The sequence below is a fragment of the Scyliorhinus canicula genome, chromosome 9, assembly GCF_902713615.1.
Source record: "Scyliorhinus canicula chromosome 9, sScyCan1.1, whole genome shotgun sequence".
NCBI lineage: Eukaryota > Metazoa > Chordata > Chondrichthyes > Carcharhiniformes > Scyliorhinidae > Scyliorhinus > Scyliorhinus canicula.
This window is the reverse complement of record NC_052154.1, coordinates 57,952,508-57,971,531: the sequence shown is the minus strand read 5'-3', so window position 1 is coordinate 57,971,531 and position 19,024 is coordinate 57,952,508. Positions and strand designations below refer to the sequence as shown.

The 19,024-nt window shown below is 41.0% G+C and overlaps 1 long non-coding RNA gene across 11 annotated transcripts in view; it reads left to right on the top strand.

Moving 5' to 3' along the window:
* The window catches only part of LOC119971332, a 508,049-nt gene that overhangs the window by 225,585 nt on the left and 263,440 nt on the right, over window positions 1–19,024 (top strand). For all 11 annotated transcript variants that reach the window (XR_005461812.1, XR_005461813.1, XR_005461817.1 and 8 more), the window contains one exon: window positions 1,982–2,105. This is a non-coding gene — a long non-coding RNA (uncharacterized LOC119971332). The remainder of the gene's footprint in view (window positions 1–1,981; window positions 2,106–19,024) is intronic.

The following is a 19,024-nucleotide window of genomic DNA, read 5'->3' as shown; positions in this document are numbered from 1 at the left end:
AATAGTCACAGCGTGATGGACACCTAACTCCCTTATCAGCATGCAACCCTCTCATAGGTAATCGGGGCTCCCAGGTAACCAATCCACACTTTTACTTTCAGACTCTACTACTATGGTGAAAGAATAAGCTAGCAAATTTTGGCCATCTGCATTTAGGCCTCATGATGCATCTGCTACTGTGCTTTACATTACATTCCACTTGCTCTAACACAATACTGAAAGTCATTGCTTGGCCTCATGAGAGCCACATTGATCTAATGCCACTTATGCTATCGCTGGTGGTGCAGAATAGGTGGTTGATCCTTTTCATTCATTAGACCCGAATAGCTCCTTGACGCAGAACCTTTACTGCATCCCCTGCCAGACCTCCTTGGTCAGCCAAGAGGATCTCCTGATGCTGACAGTGGAGAACATTGCCTCCTGGGCCATCTGAAAGAAAACCTCCAGGGAGACATTGCTGAATCGTGGGTCCACACGTTGTCTGCTCTGAGACATATATCAGTTGAGTGTGGAGCTCAAACTGATGGTCCTAGAGCTGGCAGCAGAGAGGAAGAAATTACAAAAATTTGGTGCATGTGAAATAAGACATATATGTGGTATTGCAATGGGAAAATGTGGCTTATAACATCCTTTGCAAATGTAACTTCTGTCAGAAAAAGACAATTGAAATACATTTGGACAGTCTGAATCAAGTTATCGGTGTGCATACTTCCACTGTAAAATCTATCCATAAAGCAAAATTAATTGATAATCGACAGTAGAATGGCTAGTGTGCAAAATAGAAATGAAATGTTAGTACATTAAAGTGGTTGGTCTTTTGAAGTTGTAATCAAGCATAATTTAGCATGGAGTTTAATCTGCTTTGAACTTGTGATCTAGCTCACCACGGAATGTTGCTCTTGTCACCGGGCACAAACATAAACTTGTTACTCTCCAGCACTTTCTCAGGATATTGAACACAACATTTATTATTCAAGATGGTGGTTTAAAGCACTCCTAGAAGGAGAGGTATACAATGATAGGACATTGCAGAACGGAAACAGACTATCTGAATCTCTGGCCCAGTTTGTTTCTCCACATGAGCTCTCATCCAGTACCATTTCCCTGCTCACATTCCAAACACAAATATATCCTTTCTTCGAGAAACAATGTAACATCCTTTGAAAATTATTTATAGAATCTGTTTCAATGTTATTTTACATTTCGAAAATAATTTGTTCTTTTAAGATGCAAGTGATCATTCCCCCTTTAATGCTCATTTTGCAATTATATTGTTTGATAATGTTCTCTTTGGAGGAAGCTTGATTTTGTTTTTAATCAAACAATCTGGAATTTTCACTAATATGCAAATAACAAAGTGATATCAGAACCAATTGACTATGTATAGTGCATAAAAAATGTTGACACCTTTGCATGAGGTGCTGTGCTGTTTTTTGTGGAAGAAACTTTACTTAAATTACGTAGTGTTATTGAGGTCCTGATACTAAAATTATACAGTTGCAAGTTTTCTGTGAAAATTCTTCACATAATTTAGAATAACTACAGTATATTTTTTATTTTAATCTGTATGGAGACATTTTAGACATTGTGTGCATATTGCTCAAGTTTGAATCAATCTTTTCAGAGTTAGTTTATTATAACGGAGGGATTTTGTGAACCTTATCTGATCACTATCTTAGCAAACCTCATTGTAAGTGCATGTATCAGATGAAAACAGGTTTGGACTTGGGTGTGAAGGTCGCTGTGGTGAAATAGCCTGCCAACGCGCACTATTAAGACTCTTCCATGAATTAAAGGCAGTATTTACAATGACGGTGAATGCTACCTGTGGAACTGTACCCCAGCAGGACATTCGTACTGTCGGGAGAGGAGGAGAAGGAAGCGAATTAACAAAAGATAAAAATGACTTTGTTCAAAAGGTATTCAAATCTATTTGAATAAAAAGGGATTGAACTTAATGCATTTCTTTGATTTTCTGCAGAAGAACTGTTAAGACAGAACTGAAAATTTATGACACATGGTGGGACCTGAGCTTTGACACGCAATCGCTGAGAAGTGAAATGGGGTCTCTTGTGAATGACGTTTTTCCAACTGTGTCTGTTAAGGTATTTCAAGATTTACTGATTATTTTTTACAATAATTACGCCAGTAATAGACCTCAAAATTCTGATCAGGACGGTTTGGGGAAAAAACAATAGTGGGGTATATGTGGCAACTTTGCTGACTGTGTTGCAGAGACTCTGAAATTCCTTAGTTCGCAATCTTGATAGGTTATACCGGAATTGTGCTTGATGGTGTTCTCCAGTACTGGAACCCCTCCCGATGAACTTGTGTCCACAATCGTCTCAAATCTCTGGTTTCTACATGCCTATCAGGAGTGGGATGTTAGGGCAGCACGATGGCGCAGTGGTTAGCATTGCTGCCTACGGCACTGAGGACCCGGGTTCGAATCCCGGCTCTGGGTCACTGTCCGTGAGGAATTTGCACATTCTCCCCGTGTCTGTGTGGGTTTCACCCCCACAACCCAAAGATGTGCAGGATAGGTGGATTGGCCACGCTAAATTGCCCCTTAATTGGAAAAAATAATTGGGTACTCTAAATTTATTTTTTAAAAAGGAGTGGGATGTTAATACGGCAAGGTCTTCCCCACCTCCGACCGTGTCAATGGTCCTTTGTTCCTCCTGTACATGGTGCCGAATGTGCAGTTAGATATTCGGAGAAAAATTTGAATTTCTTCTGGCTGAAGCATTTATGTGGCACCTAGATCCCATTGTTAATGCATATATTGCCCTTAATGTTGGGTGGGGTTACTGGGTTATGGGGATAGGGTGGAGATATGGGCCTGGGTCGGGTGCTCTTTCTAAGAGCCGGTGTAGACTCGATGGGCTGAATGGCCTCCTTCTGTACTGTAAATTCTATGATAAATGCCAATATGCCTCTTCTCATTCAATGTTTGAGCTATCACACAAACATTAGATCCTATTAGAACCTGAGAATGAGGAGCTCCTGGATTAGAGAGTCACAATTCCTTGCTCTGTCCCTTTCACAAATTTGCCCTGTAAGGGGTCAATTGAGATTTTACCGAATGCAAGTCAGCCAGGGACCTTTTGGAAATTGCAGAGACCTGACATATCCAAATGGTAATGTTTGTAATGCGAATACAAATAACTGAGCACCACATTGTTTGATTTGTACCAAGTGGTTTTTGTTTTTTGTATTTCTCAATTTACAACACTTGTCGTTAATTATATGGTTCAACTTTATTTTCCCAAATATTTATTCCTGTGTTAATGGCAGTCTCTTTGCATTGATTGTACACCAGCTTAATTGCAATTGCTTCACCTTATAATGTAAACGCTAGAAATTTTTATTTGTAAATTATTGTTTACCTTCAATATTGGCTGCTAAACCTATGCAGTCGGAAAGGAGATTCAGACACCAGCCACAGCTGATCAGTTTTTAAAAGTGTGGAGATCATCTTTTATGAATAATTTGCGTTTGCAGTGATGAAGTAAGAATTTGCAATACGGATTGTGCATTTAGTTGATAGATTCCAAAACTCAATCATTTTCAAATCTTTTGTCAACAATGGTTGACCAAATTTTGTAATCCATGGGTTCAGTTAACTTAGTTACCGGTTGCTTAGTGAATTTCTTCCAGGCAAACTACTTTTTTTGTATCTCAACAAAAAATAAATAACATGCAACAGGCATTTAATACAAAATTTTCATATCATGAGCTGGAAGGACAATTTTGCTTTGGAATTGAACTGGAATAAGCCAGTCATCTAAATCACTGCCCATCACCTAGAAATATATTTGAATTAATTTCATGGATGGTTGCTGAGTGCCAGCATTGTCAATCCTTAGGTTAAGGAGTAGAAATAAAATGTAAGCTACTTTCTCACCTTGCAGTGTGGTTCTTCTGAGCTTTGCCCTTTGTGTGCTTGACATGCAACCTCTTCTCATTTGGTCCCTTCTTCTCGCCACTAAACTTCCATCTTGTTTCCACTGCATTTTATCTCTTAGTTCTCTCTCTTTGCTTGACTTCCCACTTATCCAATTTTTCATGTTAGATTGCCATATCTTGATTTTAAACATTCATCCTTATCAATGCTTAGCAGCCCCATGCCTCAAAAAAAGCAATAAAGGGGCCAGTGAAAAGATAGAAAAATGGTTGCTTGAATACTCTGAAGAAATTCAAATAAGGAGTTTCTAATTTACACTCCATGTAATCTGGAATTAAATTCTCACAAGTTGATCTCTTATAGCATTGCTGAATGCATAAAAATAAAATGTGCCTCTTTCTCTTCTGCATGTTGTGTTCTGTTCTCGTCAGGGGAGGGGGAAGAGGGTGCAAAGCCCCACACAACATCACAAAAGCTTGTCCTGTCATCATGACATTGCTGTTTATAGGAGCTTGACTGTTGAATTTCCTCCATTATGACAACAATTACATTTTTACAGGTGCTTCATTGGTTTTAGGACACTTTAGGATGTCCAGTGATCATGAAAGACATTGTATGAATGCAAGTCTTTTCCTAAATAAAAATAATTGTCAAAACCCTTTTGAAAAATTAAAATCACCTAGGTGATTGACAGAAATTGCATCCATTTGATTGGCCACTTTACAGTGAGATTTTTGGTAGTCTATCTTTTAGTGAATTAACACAAGAAAATTATTTACCCTGAGCCTATGAGGAAACATTACGTTTTTCTTTTTCTCCCCACAGAGAGATTTATTGTGCTCCCTTACATATTTAATATGTGACATGCTTTATGCAAGACCTTTCACTAAGTATAGATGTTTCTCACAAATATGAAAAACTGCTGCACTATCAAGTAGGTCATAAGGTTTTGTTCAAGAGAAGCTCGTGCAACCGTACAAATCTGGAGTCGCTTGACAAATTAGATCTTGTATATATGATATAAAAATTGTGAAGTATCACTTCTGCATGAAAACATTGAGTACCACAGAAATGTTTTCTGCCTCAAACCATGGGTGCAGTGGCCGTTTGCAGGTGCATCATCGTGGATCAAAGGGAAGAAAAGAGTTCAGTCCAAGAACACAAAGACAATAGTACAATTATGTCCAATTACAGGTTCTGTCCCAGACTGCCAGGACAGCAGTGCATGGCAAGGTTGGCTCACCTGAAGTACAGAGACTGAGATTTTTTTCCTGTTGCACAAGGTAAAAGGTAAAGTCACTGTAATCCCAGATAACCATCGGCTGGTGATTTAACCTGAGGATCACCACACCTTAGGCGAGGGACAAGGTTGAAAAGGCCGGGGGGCCTGTTTCACAAACACCAGCAGGGACAGCCAATCATCCCTGCACTGTCAATGACTATGAAGGTCACCAACTGCCTTCTATGCTTATACCACAGCGTTAACAAACTTCTCAAAAATTTATGATAAATGATTTGTTAACTGTTTTTAAAATCATCAAAAGAGAATGTCACTAATCCATTGTGATTGATTGCTACTTCTTTGTTACTTCCAACTAAATTGCATTGTCACAAATTGCCTGTGTCAAAACCATTTATCCCTCTGACTTTGTTACTATTTTGTGAAAATAGGCAGAAAATATTTACTTCCCTTGGTACTTCAACTTTTGTGTGTTTTGTTTCACAACCCTATTTTTCAACTTCATATTTTCCAATCAGGGCTATTTCTAATAATTTGCACTTGGCACCTCATCCTGCATTCCAATTGTAGAATTGAATTGGCCACCAGAAACATGGAAAATTTGTGTAACTTCTAAACTCCTCTCTTTCAGCTCTAGCTGTTCAGCTTCTGATGTTGCATACCATAATTCTTCATATTCTTTTCATCAGTATTGTAGTAAGTGGCTGTAAGTTGAGAAGTGCTCTGCCAGGGAATTTAGTATTCCCTAGTTAGCTCTTTTGTTTAGTTGGTAGGTCATTCATAATAAGGTTTTTGGTAATCTTAGTTCAGAAAAGGATTTACACTCTATTTAAACTCTTCTGAAGCCTGAATTTCCCTCAAGAATTGTTTAGCTATCCATACATCCAATTTTTATACTATGTTTCCACAAAGTACTAATAATATAGTATTAATAACATAGCTAATGGTAGCTTCTTAGAATTAAGTGGAATCCTACCAGGAGGCTTCCAAAATCATAACTTTCATTCGAAGAAAGAAAAGATTTGGAAGTTACTCCTTTTATGTCAAGTGGAACTTGCTTTTGGTTGATCAAAAGATATTTTTCTTCCCTGGGTACTTAGTTCTATGCATTGTAATGGATTCAGTTCTGTTTGAGAAACAGAAGGCAGGGGATATTGAAATTCCAAATGTAAGACAGTAACTAGTTGCAGGACAATTAGTAATCTATCAGTAACTCTGAATTAAATACCTCTAGGTATTTTTCATTTGATACTTCAATTTGGCTAACCGGGTCTGAGCCATTCTTTGAGATTTTCAAGTTAGTGTTTCGTATACTTTTTTTAGGTCTTGAATTTAAGCTTTGTTTTTGCAGGCTTTTAGGTGGGATACTTACCTTAATCCTCTTATATTTGTGTGCCTGGAAGTCAGACTGTTTGTATGGCTTAGGATTTAATGATTCTGACATTGCTGTAATTTTGAGGTCATGCTAACTTTATTGTTGAACCTACACAATTGAGTACTTTGACGTTTTGTATTGGCAGCAGTCAATTTAAATCTAGAATAACATCAAGTAAACAATACACACAAATTTCACTTATATATTCTTCCCCCAACAGCATATTTTTGGTAAACTAAAATGGTTCAGTTTAAAGTACTGGGAAGTATATTCTTAGCACACCAGCTGCAGGAATAGTTTTTTCAGAAAAGTTTTTTGTTTATTAATTACCTCTTTGATTATAAAAGCACATTGAGATCCCAAAATTCCAAGTGTAAAGTTGGAGCAAGGATTCTTCTGGGCAGCAAAATTCGGGCAGAAACCATTTTTACTGTTTTCCCGCCTAAAAATTGGTCCCTCGGGTTCTCAATCACGATGATCAACCGGCAAGTCCCTCGCCACCTAATTGCAGTATTGGATATGAGGACCAATGGTGTTGCAGTCTGGAATTTCCTTGAATCATGTTTACAATGCATTAGAAGCAAGTTAGAATGTGTGATACAAAGTGCAGCTGTTGTTGAGATCAGTCACAATTCATGAAAGTTTTAAAACTGAAAATAATCTGAAAGAATGAGTAACAATGAATTACATTTTGGAGCAATTTTATTTACCTGCACGTAGTCTACATATTGTATAGTTTGCTTCTGAGTATCTGTGGGATTGTAAGATCAGCAGAAAACATTGTTCACCACAACCCCTCCCATCTGCTTCATCCCTTACGCTTACATACACATGAACGCACCCATACACAGAATGAGGGCTTTTCAAGAGCAGGTATGGCCTTCCCTACAGACATACCTTTGTGTGCCACAATAATAGAGGAGGCACAGGAAAGCATGGAAGAATGGTAATTGAAACAAAATTTAAGGATGCATGCTGCCAGGCATTCCCACCCTCTTTGGAGAGAATATTCTGGAATCACAGGTCCAATGAAAACAGTAGCAAGGATATGTGTATTACAAAATCACAGACTTGTTCCAGCACAGATGGAAGCCATCCAGCCCATCTTGACTGCACTGACTCTTCAAATGAGCAATTCACACAGTGCCATGTCCCACCTTCGCTCCATAGTCTGCATGTTCTTCCTTTTCAGATATCTCTTTTGAATGCCTCGATTAAACCTGCCTCCACCACACTCTCAGGCAGTGCATTCCTAACCCTAATCACTCGCCGTGTGAAAAATCTATGCCCTCTCATTCTTGATTCTTTCACGAGGATGAACAGTTTTTCCCTATCTACTCTGTCCAGACCCCTTATGATTTTGAAAAGTGCTATCAAATCTCCTCTTTCTCTTCTTCAAGAAAAACAGACCCAACTTCTCCAATTTATCTTCAGAACCGAAGTACCTTTTCCCTGAAACCATTCTCATGAATCTTTTCTGCACTCTCTCTATAGCCGTCACAGCTTTCCTAAAGTACATTGTCCAGAACTGGACACAATTCTCCAGCTGGAGCTGAACTAGTGTCTTGTATAAGTTCAACATAACCTCCTTTCTCTTGTCCTAAAGAAGAGTGTGCTTCACAAAATAATTATGTAATAGAGGTGCACATGAAGACCTGTAGCTGCATTCTGATATGTTTGTGGTTATGAAGATGATTGGGACTTAACTTTTATGAATCCTAAGTTCTTCCAAGCATCTATGGGGATCGCTTTGACACATATTTGGCTGCAGTAACAGCACTCATTTGACTGATACACTATGCAGGAATTCTAGGAATTAATTGACTGTGGCTTCACAGGAAGGCAATAGCAAGATAGGACCATCCAGTTTTACAGGATTGCTGACTTTACCAAAATACAGGGTAAAAGAGACAGCATCCACATTGCTCGATGAGTCAATGAGATGACAGTCAATCGTCTCAGCTCCCTCAACAGAGAAAAGGCTTTCACCTTTGAGTATGTATTTTGTGTTTGATAACATACAAATGAGTTATCACACTTGCTTATGGAAAAGAAGGCCTACACCTCACTTCCATCAATGACCCCAATAAAAGTTGCAAGGGAGTGCTAAAGTGAGGCAAATGGCTCTCTCAAAAAGATGGCAGTTGGGGTCTTAAAGGGTGATATTGCAAACTCAACAGATCAAGAGGGGCTCTGCACTATGCTTTAGCTCATGTGCCCTGGTCATAACCTGTTGTGCCTTGTCCAGTTTACCTGGCTATTCAAAAAGGTCTGGGTTTGGACATTCCATGGAAGGTATTTGTAGCTGCTTTCGAGGCGGTAGTATATGTAGGAGATAATCAAGTTGACCATCACCCAGGAGGCTCTTTGTTGACTCCTACAATGAGCATCAGATCACAACTGATGACTAACTGTTGCCATCTTTGTCACCATAGTTACCACTGCAAGGTGAATACCTGGGGGATGGGGGACTTCATCTGATGGGAATGGTGGGGCGGTGGGATGGGGCGGTGCATCTGATGCGCCCCTTTTTCGGGCTAACAGTTCGGTTTCACTTCTCAGACTGAACCATTAGTGCAGCCGTCCTTGCCGCCGGCAAAACCCCCATGCCAGCAGGAGAAATTCTTAAGTGGCCTATAATACCTTGAACTCACTTTAGGCCCTCAAGTGGCCTAGGAGTAAAGAGGCCGCCCACTTCCTCTTCCACTGGTAAAATCACTCGAGGCAGGGTGGCTGGATGATGGACACGGTACCACAGCCATAGTGCCAGATTTATAATTCCTTCCTGTCTTCCATCTGATCCCCGGGGGCCGTAAATTTCTGACGGTAGAAAAGGTATTTACCTCATTACCTTCTTGTCTTTGTTTACCTGCTGAGATTTCTGAGGCCCGGGATGTCAAAGAAGAGTTCAAAATAACAAGCTGTTAAAATGGAGTCACACAGCTTTCTTAAAAGGTTTCAGTGATTGACCCACTTTCTGATTGTGAGTGCTCCTGGCCTAATTTTAAAATAGATTTTAAAAACCTACCAACCCAATCACCCCTGACCCACCTGTCTTTTATCCTTATCAGTTAAAATAGCCCCCTGCATAAATGTTACTTACCACTTATCAGTCCAAGCCTGACTGTTGTCCAGATCTTCCTCCATATGGGCATGGACTGCTTCAATATCTGAGGAGTCACAAATAGTGCTGACATTGCATTATCATCAGTGAACATTCATACTTCTAACCTTATGCTGGAAGAAAGGTCATTGATCAAGCAGCTGAAGATTTTTGGGCCAAGGACACTCCCCTGAGGAACTTTATGTCCTGGGACTGCTGTGCTTCAATTTCAACACCCACAATCATTTTCCTATGGGCTATGACTCCAATTTGCATGTTGATCAAATATATTCTGTGCCCTTCCAAATGTTAAGAAAAAGAATTGGATGGTGACTGTTATCTGTTAAACTTCAGACACTTCGACCAGTCTATTATTCAAATGTTTTACCCAGATGCCCTTACTTGCAAGATGAACAAAGGACAAATACAAGTTTATAATGCAACCAAATTTATTATCAGACACAGTAAAAACAGCTGTCCTCCTTAGATTATCCCAACTACAATAATCCCAAGATTCTTAATACCATGCCGCTGAACTCAATTGAGCTGCGGGACCAGTTCTCTGAGTCTCGGTTGTCTCAGAGTCTCCAACCAGGAAGGTGGGTCTTGCACGTTGTTGTAACTTCTCTGTTGCCTTTACATCAAGTCTTCACTGGGGAGGGTCCTGGTGCTCGATTCTTATTCCCTTTCCATTTTTCCAGAAAGTTCTGTGGCCCTCAGCCAATGAGGTATCGGGGTATCCACTCAATGAAGTTGCCGATTGCAACTCTGCAGGATACCAAGTACCAACCCCCAGGGGTCCATCTCCAGGTATTGACCTCATGTCTTACTCCATATATAGTAACAGTGTAAAATCTGGGTGCCAGAAAGTCTATCTTTATCTGGGCAATCCACAACAGTTGATCCATTTGAATGGGACAGATTATTCCCTGATGTCCTGCTTACAGGGTAGGCCCAAACTGGTCCCCACTATCTGTCTCTGCTCAGTGGATTCGTACTTAGCTGTTTGAATTCCCATCAAGCTTGCCTGTTGGCGACTGTGGTTTAATTTAAAATATCCAGTTCTTAATTTAAAGTGTCCAGTAGTAAATTGGGCATAAAATTCAGGCCTTTGTCCATTTTACTGCACTACCTCTATATAGCTGTATTTTGGCTATAGGCCCCAGGAATATCGATACCAGCACTCCAGCCAGCCAGCCAGCAATCTTTTCACTTCACGGTTCCCAATCAGAACAAAATGAGATTGGAACATGCAATTAATTTTCGACACTGGAGTTTCTGGAATTGACATTCCTGATACATCCAGTGCAGTACGTGAGTGGCACAGTAGTTAGCACTGCTGCCTCACAATGCCAGGGACCCGGGTTTGATTCTGGCCTTGGGTGACTGTCTGTGTGGAGGTTGCATGTTCTCCCCGTGTATGCGTGAGTTTCCTCTGGGTGCTCCGATTTCCTCCCACAGTCCAAAGATATGCAGGTTATGTGGGATTTCAGATCAACATTCACCTATGGCAAGCAGGGCAGCATGGTGGTACAGTAGTTAGCACTGCTGCCTCTCAGCGCCGAGGTCCCTGATTCGATCCTGGCTCTGGGTCACTGTCTGTGTAGAGTTCGCACATTCTCCCCGTGTTAGCATGGGTTTCGCCCCCACAACCCAAAGATGTGCAGGCTAGGTGGATTGGCCATGCTAAATTGCCCCTTAATTGGAAAAAATTATTTGGGTACTCTAAATTTATTTTTAAAAACTTATGGCCATCTTAGTGGCTCCTGTTTTATGCCCCTTCACATGCAGACTCATATGTATTAGTATGACAACCTTGTAACGGCAATTTAGCTAAGCTAATGTTAATCTATTCATATAATTAACAGCAAAAACAGTTCATGTTTAAATATTGCTTGAAGTGTATTTTTCAAACATTGGGGATGATTTTCAGTCCATGTTAGCCTTCAACGAGAATGGTGACGTGAAAAATACGGCGGGAATTGGGAAATGCGACTCTCGCCGGTGAGATCATGTTTTCCTATTTTCCTGGATCTCATCATTGGCAGAATGAGAATCCCGCCACAGAATGTTGGGAACCTCATTTAAATACAATAGCATCTTATTATCGATCCCTCCCGCCAGGACTTCTTCCCTTGCTGAATATTCATTGGGTGCCGGCGTAACATCACAACAGCGCCATTTGCAGCAGTTACATAAAAACAAGAACCCATCAATCTCATCTCTGACGTGGGGTCCCAGATATGTGCAACTTGCGGATTCGGGGGGTGGGGGGAAGAGTTCAGTCTCAGCATCAACCAGGTGGTCTCCCACCCTGAACACGCAGACTGCAATTTTAAAATGCAGGCAATAAAGACATGCAGCTGAAACCAAGGAGGTCCTTCTTTAAATATGGTGTCATCAGCACCTGGCTGCCTTCTTATCAGTGATCTCAGTGGGACCAAAAGGAGCAGAAGCTGATTGGAAATTCAGCCCGCAGCATGGTGGGCTCAGCAGGAAAATTGCTTCGAGCTCTGCCACTGCTTTCAGATCTGCTGTCTCTTCACTCTTTTTGGTCTGTGAGTTAAAATTTCCCCAAAGTACGTCTCATCATGCACACCAACACACCCCCCACCCCCCCACCCATGTCAACCTTTGTGTTTACCTGCAAATAGATCAAAATACCATTTTATTAGTGATGTAGCATTGAACATCAAGTTTTAAAATAATCATTTTCTATAATTAAGTTTTTTAAATCATGGTGGTTAGCATAAATGCTTCACAGCTCCAGGGTCCCAGGTTCGATTCCCGGCTGGGTCACTGTCTGTGTGGAGTCTGCACGTCCTCCCCCTGTGTGCGTGGGTTTCCTCCGGGTGCTCCGGTTTCCTCCCACAGTCCAAAGATGTGCAGGTTAGGTGGATTGGCCATGCTAAATTGCCCGTAGTGTCCTAATAAAAGTAAGGTTAAGGGGGGGGTTGTTGGGTTACGGGTATAGGGTGGATACGTGGGTTTGAGTAGGGTGATCATGGCTCGGCATAACATTGAGGGCCGAAGGGCCTGTTCTGTGCTGTACTGTTCTATGTTCTACAGTACCCAATTCTTTTTTTTCCATTTAAGGGGCTATTTAACATGACCAATTCACCTACCCTGCAAATATTTAGGTTGTGTGGGTGAGAGCCATGCAAACACGGAGAGAATGTGCAAACTCCACGTGGACAGCGATCCGGGGCCGGGATCGAACCCGGGTCCTCAGTACCGTGAGACAGCAGTGCTAACCACTGTGCCACCGTACCACCGTGTAATGAAGTTTAGGTAATAAATTATAGTACTGAATAAAAATAATAAGTCTTTAACTGAAACATGGCCCCATTCTAAAGCAATACTGGAGCTGCTGAATTGTTAATATAAATGTAATGAGTAATTTCTTTTCGTGTTTATACTGAATATAAAGAATCTGAAACAATTTGGAAATAATTTGAAATCAATTTACTGAAAACTACTGTACACACTCAGGTCATAACCTTCTCTGGCTTGGGCAAAATGTTCATTCATTAATGGTCAATAAACAAAAAATATAATTACTTGCATTCTTAAAAAAAATCCATTGTTCACTTGGATCATACAAAATTCCAAAGAAAGGGAAAAAACGATCACCATTAAAATACTCTATACTATTTGATTCGTGTTATACAGTAATTATTTAATCATTGCACGCAGGATTTTTATGCTTCAAAGAGACAGAATTTATTGTAACAGATTTGAATCCTTTGCCTGAGCTTAATGTTTAGATCCTGGATATTAAATGGTTGGACATATTACTTTAATGAAGATGGTTACTGATTATAGTTTAAGGGCACAATCTTATGGCCCCTCACGCTGGTGGGACTTTTTGTTCCCATCGACGGCACACCCCCACCTTGGGTTTCCCAGCGATGAGGGAAACAACGGGACTGGAATATCCTGCTGACGGGTCGCCTCCGTCGGCGAAAAACACACAGCGGTTTGCGCAGAAAATCCCACCCAATATCTTAAAATGAATTAAACCTTTTGTTACACTTTTAAATGGTATGAATGTAAGGTGTTTTGAAATAGTTATGCAAAACATTTGAGCAAGATAAGTCAAACATTTTACAGCAACCCCGAGAAAGTTTCAGTATGCCCTATTGCTGATAGTCCAGCTGCATAGATCAAGTGATACGTCTGTCTTTTTTGTTGTGTGTGTCAAATATGGGTGGATTAAATGTCTCTCAGGTGACCTGCTGAGAGGAAGGGGTGTAGTATTTGTCTGGCAAATATGTCCTCCGATTTATATCTGTGAGAAATCCTCATCATTTCCCTGACATGACAACCTTTGTGTATTCAACAGGGGGCAATGCTTGAAGCACAGAGGTAAGGTGTGGCTGATAAAGCCCAGATAAATATACAAAAAGGCCCGTGTGTTGCTGAACGGGTTTTCAGTGTTGTTTTTTAATTTCACTTGGTGAAACTGTTTCGCCCCTTTTCATCCTGCTGCTTTATCTTTACTTCTGATCTAAGTGAAGCAGCAGCCTTTCAAATTGAACAAACCTTGTTTCAAATAGCCTCTTCAGCTTCTGACAAGATGTACCTCATTTTCACTCACAGCCCTCAGCAAGGTCACACCTTTTTAATTTATTTTCTGTAAGGAAATCTACCAGGTTGATAGAACAACTGCCAAAGCTAGCTGGAGGTCAGTCCTGTGGCTAGTCATACTGCAAAAGGATAAAAAGCAGTTAAATACTATGGATCACAAAGTGGAATGTTATTAACTGGAACAGGTTCCTTTTATTGAAGGCATTGTTTATCGTGGCTATTTTTAGTATTTTGTGTGGAAAAATGCATTAAAAAGTTCTGTGAAGTTGATTTTGGTTAATGCTGTTTGGGTCAGCTTGTGAGATTAGATTCAAATTCATATAAACTGGAGGTGCAGAATAAAACACCCTGATTAGTACAGGTACAAAATTATTGCAGCCAGCTATTTTTTAAGATCAAATTGTGGGAAACGATATGCCTATTGTTAGATAATCGTTTATTTAAAGCTTTCCAGTGGGAGAAGCTAGCTCACCAGGTTCGATTGGTGCTTTCTTATTTTTCTAGATTTGTTACTCAACAATTAGATAAATGCATTTTGCAAATTATGGGCGATGAAGTGTATTGTCGATGTGTGCTATTCCTCTACCATGTCACAAACAATAAATGAAAAATGAAAATCGCTTATTGTCACGAGTAGGCTTCAATGAAGTTACTGTGAAAAGCCCCTAGTCGCCACATTCCGGCTCCTGTCCAGGGAGGCTGGCACGGGAATCGAACCGTGCTGCTGGCCTGCTTGGTCTGCTTTAAAAGCCAACGATTTAGCCCAGTGAGCTAAACCAAACAACCAAAACAATCTCTTTGCTATGTCCCAACGCAGTTTGTGGTAACAAATACAACTTTCCATCAGTTGCATAAACTGTAAATGGATAGAATAGAAGATTTGCATTAATCTGGGGAATCAATCAACCAGAATAAGAAAATACATTTTTGTTTCTTATTGTCAGCATGAATGGGTGTAAAAGAAGCCATTCAAAGGAGAAGAGGGAATTGACCCTGCCTAACATTCATGTCTCGACTAATACCACCAAAACAAATTTGTCTGATTAACATCAGGTAGAACATATGCAAATTGATTGCTCAATGATAACTGTGACAACACTTCTCAAAATAAATGTTGGCTGAAACATTTTCAAACATCTTGAGGACATGAAAAGAAAAAGGAAACCTCTGTGAAGAAGAATAGTTCACCAATTAAACACAATTCTTTTTTTTATAAATTTAGAGTACCCAATTAATTTTTTCCAATTAAGGGGCAATTTAGCATGTTCAATCCACCTACCTTGCACATCTTTGGGTTGTGGGGGCGAAACCCACGCAAACACGGGGAGAATGTGCAAACTCTACACGGACAGTGACCCAGAGCCGGGATTGAACCTGTGACCTCAGCGCCATGAGACTGCAGTGCTAACCTACTGAGCCACCGTGCTGCCCAATTAAACATAATTCTGACATTCCTGGGCATCAGCACCACTGCACTAGTGCTTCAAGTTGGGACCCCATTCCAGAGCCTGAAAACCGTGATTTATTTGGGTGGGGTTGACACATTATACAATGAAGGCACATCTGTGGTTTCAGGCAAACTGACAGTCAGCATATTTGAATATTGCCATAACATTTCAGTGACAGAAAGAAGGCCCTGTTGAAAATCCTCCTCTTCAAATTTTCTATTCCCAATTGACCAAGCTAATCTTTTCAGGAAGGAAATTGATCTCATCCAAAATCTATTACTTTTCCCTGATAAAAGTTTAGGATCCGTCCAGGCACTCAGCAAGATTCAAACTAATTCTCAACTGATGTGCTTCCTCTGAGGCTTACAGAGGGCAGAAAGGGCAGCATTTCTGGAGGGATGCAGGAACTGTCCAGATGCACTACACTCTCTTCACGACATGGGGGCAGGCAGAAGATCTACTTCCAGTTCCCCATCTCTAACTCATACTGGAATTTAAAGGAGCTGGGTATATTAGGCAAAATTCAAGTGTAACTGGGCCTTGCCCCAAAATTCTGCACTGTGCAGGCTTAAATTAGACTGTCCGCCCTCTCTGGCCCCAGAAATGGTGCTGCCAATCTGATTATTTGAAAGCAATGAATAGCAGGATGAGGGATACAGAAGTACTCAAAATGCCACATAAAGAGGATGGAAGGATATGAGTTTGCATTCCATTTCCCCTCAATTTCAGATTCAGACCAGTTTGTCAAGAGAAATATTTCACGCAATCTGAATACTTCTGTACAGGGTGGAAGTGAAAAACCATTGTGAATACCCACCTCATGCTATTTTTGTGCTCCTTTCATCAGCTGGTTGCAGATTCTCATAGTCAGGGAAACGGTTATTTGGTTGAAATTTTCACTGCAGAATGATGAGTGGCATAGGGGCCTTGAATAAAGGAGAAATAACTTTGACAAAAAAATGTGAGGGACATCAAAATAAAACATTGCAAGGGAGCGGGACCATTATCGAGCAAAATTTGACACAGAGGCGCAAATGAAAATATTCGGCCAGATTACCATAAACATGGTCCCAAAGGCAGATGAGAAGGAGGGGCTTGAAGGGAGAGAGAGAGGTTGAGAGGTTTAAGGAGGGATTTCAGAATTTCGGGTTGAGGCTAGCTGAAGGCATGGCCACCAATAGTTCTCTTCGGAATGTGCAAGAGGCCAGAAAGAGATGAGATGGTGTGAAACAAGGATCAAGATGAAAGTACCCATGATATAAAAATGGATAATAGTCACTGGGAAGGGTAACATTCAATAAACCACACGAAGAGCAATAAATTCCTCATTGCTCTCTTCAGCAATGTAAAGAAACTGTCAGCAGTCCACACAAGAGAGAAAGGCTGTTAGGCATGGATTAAATGGGCAACTCTTAGACAGGAATAAATGAAAGAAAGAAATGTGCTGAATCATGAATTGATCAAATTTCCTTCAGAATGGCTCAGTGTTTGCAGCAATTAAGTGGCCATGTTTCCATTGGTGTACTGCAATGAGATTGAATAGCACTGCAATGGGGGAGTCTAGTCCTGAGCTGTGTGCAGTGAAGCTAGAAGGTATGAAACTTGGCATGCTACTGGGATGGAAAGAAAGATCCTGGTGACATCAGATGGAATCGAATGCATCGTGAAGCTACCAGCAAAGTGGCTTTGTTCATTAAACAATAACAACTTGTAGAATGCTTTTAATGTAGTATAATATCCAAGGCCCTTCACGAGAGTGATGTAAAACAAAGTATGACACTAAGCCACAGGAGGAGATATTAAGTAAACTGACCAAAACATTAATCAAAGAGGTAGGTTTTAAGCAATGTCTGAAGGGTGGAAAGAGAGGTAGAGAGCTGAGATATAGTGAGAGAATTCCAGAGCTTGGAGTCTAGACAACTGAAGGCGCGGCCACCAATGAGGGAGCAATTAAAATCAAGGATGCTCAAAGTATTTAATGATGCAGGTATCTTAGAGGCTTGTGGGGCTGGTGGAGATTACAGAGATTGGGAGGGTTGAGGCCATTAACGAATTTGAAAACAAAGATAATTTTATAATCAAGACATTGTTTGACTGGGAGATAGGTTCGCAAGAGCAGTGGTGATAGAATAACAGGACTTGGTGTAAATTAGGACACAACATTGTACCAATCAATGGTACAGAGGAGGATATTTGGTCTATAATCACTGGCTCTTCATTGGAGAAATCTGCTCTATTACTTCATTACCCTGCTCAGCTTTATCCATCACCCTTACACCATGAACTCTCTTTCAGTTAATTGCTCCTATCTTCCACCCTATCACAGACCTTCCCACATCACTTGTTTAAAACCTATTGCGGGTGCGATTTTGTCCACAGCATGGTTTGCGACTGCAGAGCCTGCCCGTCAGTGGCTGGTTTTTCCAGTCCCACCGCTGTTAATGAGTTTTCAAGTACCCTCAACCGCCAGGGAACGAACAACAGGGGGTCACTGTCAGCTGGACCAGGAGATCCTGCTGGTGAAAACGGCTGAGAATTTCAACCTACTTTAACTTTTTCCAGTTCCAATAAAAGATGATCAACCTGAAATGTTAGCACCGTTTCTCTCTCCAAAGCTGCTTTGTTTACAATTCATTCATGGGATGTGAAGGCCACTGGCTGGGCCAGCATTTATTGTCCATCCCTAATTGCTCTTGAACTGAGTAGCTTGCTCGGCCATTTCAGGGGGAAATTAAGGGTCATTAAAATCCTGGACCAGGCCCTAACAATTACTAGGATACTGGTCAGAAATCCCAATTAAAGAATATAAGGAAAGGACCCTTCTCTCCAGGAGTGATTCCACACATCGAGGTTTTGGTTTATTAAAACAAACTCTATTACTAACACAATATTAGTAGCTCCCCTCAAACTCCCCCCATCTCAGGACAAAATCCACTTTTAAATACAGTTAACAGACTCTGGAATACTTTCTCTAAGATGTCTTCAATAAGCGACTTTGCGAACGAGAGATCCTTCAGGAACCAGCTTGAGATCCTTGCCTGTCTCAACTACTGTTTAAAATGCCAACCTAGGATATTGCTCCTATCCTGTTCTCAGGCTGTTTGCCGTGGCTGAATGCTGTTGGCAGAGGTCTCCAGCACCATGGGCAACACTGGCCAGCAGTGCAGTGCACAACCTCCTCAGGGTGGCCATGGTAAGTAGGCAGCAGTGTATCTCTAGCACCAACCCCCGTCCCACACACCTGAAACCGCACCCCAAACTCCCCACATGGAGGGCAGCTAAAACCCCCCACCCAGGTGCTCTGACCACTGAAGCCACCAGCTACCTACCTCATGGGCTGCATGCAGACTGTCTAAAATTG